Raw genomic sequence first — 3,526 nt, 5'->3', positions numbered from 1 at the left:
CCGAATATCTTGAGATATCCAATACTTGGCTTATGTCCGCTCCATGCATCTTGAGGTATTACATTCTTCACGCTTTTTGTTGAACTTCTATTAAGTAGATATACAGCACATGCAACCGCTTCTACCTAGAATGACTTTGGTAAACCTGTCTCTTTGATCATGCTTTTTGTCATATCCAAAATAGTTCTATTCTTTCGCTCAGCCATGCCATTTTATTATGGGCTATATGCCGTTGTAGATTGTTGTTGAATACTTTGAATGCTACAATACCTTTAAAATTCATTTGAAGTATATTCTTTTTCTTTATCAGATCTCAATATCTTTATTCTATTTCCACTTCTCCTTTTTGCCATAGCTTTAAATATTTTAAATATAGAGAAAGAAAATCCATATTTTTCTAGTATAGTCATCAATAAAACTAATAAAATACTTGTTATCTCCAAGAGACTCAAAAAAAGGACCACATAGATCTGTGTGCACTAAATTCAGAGGTGCTGATGTATACTTTGCCTTGTTACTAAGAAAAAAAAATTATGGTTTATTTTCCACCAAATTTCAAATTTTGAATTTCAAAATTTTGAATTTTGAATTTCAAATTTCAAAATTCAAATTTTGAATTTTAAAATTTTGAATTTTAAATTTCGAACAACTTTCAAAATTCAAATTTTAAATTTTTGAAGTTCAAATTTTAAATTTAAACTTTTAGATTACAACTTAATCTACGCATGCAAATATATATATCATATCAAGAACCTTGCTCTGATACCATTTGTGGAAAAATTTAGTGCAGGGGTAAAATGATAATTTTAATTTTTTTTTTAAAATCATGATTCTATAGCGAAAATTATTAATTAATCTAATTAATTAACATGAATTTATCCTACACTAGGATCTAAATATGATATATAGCATGCATTCATTTAAATTTAAAATTCAAATTCGAACAGTAAATACTTTACTGTAATATGTACAGAACACAATACCTTTGTGCGGGTAGTAGATCGCCGTAATTTAATCACCGTCGGAAGAGTCTGATCATCGCGATACAGCCACACAACGTATCTGACCTCTGTGGATCATCCATACGAAGCTCCCAGTCTGATCGACTCCTCACGAGTGCTAGCTCGTTGTAGAGTCCTTTTGACGGTCGATGCTGATCGAACTCCTTCGATCGATGTCTGTCGATTCTTCAGATGCTCCAGATCATCAACAGACGTGTTTGAGAAGATGTTGAAGATCTTTCTAAGATTTTGTGGGCTCACGACACTCGTAGCTCACTTTTTCACTTCCCGAACCCCAGGCTAAAACTCTAGGGAACTCACCGAAAATCTTGCACCCACTTTTCTTTCTTTTTCTCTTGGAAGGATATGGACTTCCTTCTCATGCACAAGACTTCTCACGCCCCAAAATTTTTCTCCAAAAATCTTCTTCTTGCACGCCCCACTCTTCTCCTTCTTTTATAACAATGTCAAACATCTTATCCAAAAGAAAGGATAAAGATGAGTAATTGCACATTTGAATTCAAATCAAATTTTGAATTCAAATGGACACCAACTCATCCCTTATCCACTAAAGGCATGAGACATGGCTTAAATTGTGCATGGAGTGATTTCATGAGAAATCTTTTCTCATGTAATAAATGGAGCGTAAAAAAAGGGATAAGACGCAAAGATTGATTGCCCATTCAAATTCAAACTTTATTTTGAATTTGAATGGCCAACCAATCATCCTTATCCATTCAAATAGCACATTAAAGTGGGGTGTGGAGAGGGCTTGGTATGAGAAAAAAATTCATGAGAAGTTCCTTCTCATGAATTCAAATGGATGCAATGGAAGTGAGGTGGTGCATGGAGATTGGGTCAAGGTGGTTTAATTATTTAAACCAACCTAATTGAACCAAATAAGTTAGGTCCAATTAGACTAATTTAAATCTAACTTAATTAGGCTTAATTAGGCTCAATAAAATCTTAATCAAATCAGGAATTGACTAAGCCCAACCTCTGATCAAATCAGGGACCAAACCATCTTGACGATTAGGTCAACTCTTAACCTAATCGGGTCAAACCCAATTGAATCCAATTCAATTGGACTTGATCCAAAAATAATTACTCAATCAAATTGAGTTAATTAACGATCAAATCACTAATTAAACCTCTCATAAATACTAAGTCCAAATTCGATGGGCAATCGGGCATTAGAATTCATCGATATGTAATCCTGATCGAAAAATCCCAACCAGTGGGACTCTTGATCTCGGTACCCATAAGGTGTGGAACTCATGATCAGAGAATCCTAATTCTCGATCACCGAGTCTCAAACATGTAAGATTCTACATCAGCCATCAGATCAGATAGGAACCTCTAATGTGTGTGACCCCGCAGGTTCGAACCTAAGCCGGTAGCACAGGAATCAATTCCTGTACTAATCGAAGTGACCATCTAGCAATGGTACCCGATGTTCGGATAGATCGAAGAGTCGCAATCACAACACTCAGAACCTACATGAATATGGTTACTGTATAATTCATCCTTTTGACCCCTGTGTTTAGGACGACTTAGGGTTAAACTGTCAACCTTGATCAGATCATCCGAATCGTGCTTAACTCAAACAGTCCTGTGACTCCTCACAAAGACTACCCTGGCCAAGGTTTTGCTAAATTGAAACACGACTGTACACAGCTCCTAAACTGGAATGGTTAATCCCATCTTGACACACGCACCGACAAGTCAAGTACTTGACTACACCCAGCAGTCTTCCATTACTGAATTAAAAATTCAGGTAGTCCAGTGCCTAAGTGCAGTGAGTTGCTTGCAAGTCACCGTGGCGGTCTCAGGTCAGAGGGATATTTATACCCATATTCCATTGGAGCAAATCTTGACAGCAGAAATAGCTCTGGAGTCGGTCACGTTCAATGCAGATGTATCCTTGCATCTCACCTGTATGCCATACCAGTGTCTCCACACTCATTGGTTAAGAGGACAACCAACCTATATGGCACACAACGACCTATGCTTGATAAACGTTGTCGTCCTTGGTAACAACGTATCATTTGATCGCGAACATATTTAAGGACTAAATGACAAATCCTCCTTTGTCGAGTCTAAATAGTCCTAAGGACTTCACCACAACATAGGAGTTCATTAGAAGATGAAATATTTTGTGATGAAAAATATCAAAATAATTTTTATTAATTTATAATTCATGTATATATACAAAATTGAGCACAACCATCAACAGACTGACGATTAATTTTGGGATACTATTCTCAATATATCGGACAAGAACTGAGCTGATCGTCGAGGGTGAAATGATGAGGTACAAATATAGCACTTCTCTAGATTCAGGCTTGCTGAGGAGGGGAGGTATGTCGAGGCACCTTTTTAGGATATCAAATATAGCTTGGCAATCATCTGACTATTGAAAGTTCTTCACCTATTTAAGAACTTTGAAGAAAGGAAGACTCCTTTTGGTCGATCTTGAGAGGAATCTATTCAGAGCTGCAATTCTTTCTGTTAGGTGTTGTATT

This window comes from Elaeis guineensis, chromosome 2, assembly GCF_000442705.2.
Source record: "Elaeis guineensis isolate ETL-2024a chromosome 2, EG11, whole genome shotgun sequence".
Lineage (NCBI taxonomy): Eukaryota > Viridiplantae > Streptophyta > Magnoliopsida > Arecales > Arecaceae > Elaeis > Elaeis guineensis.
Note: the sequence above shows the minus strand (reverse complement) of the source record.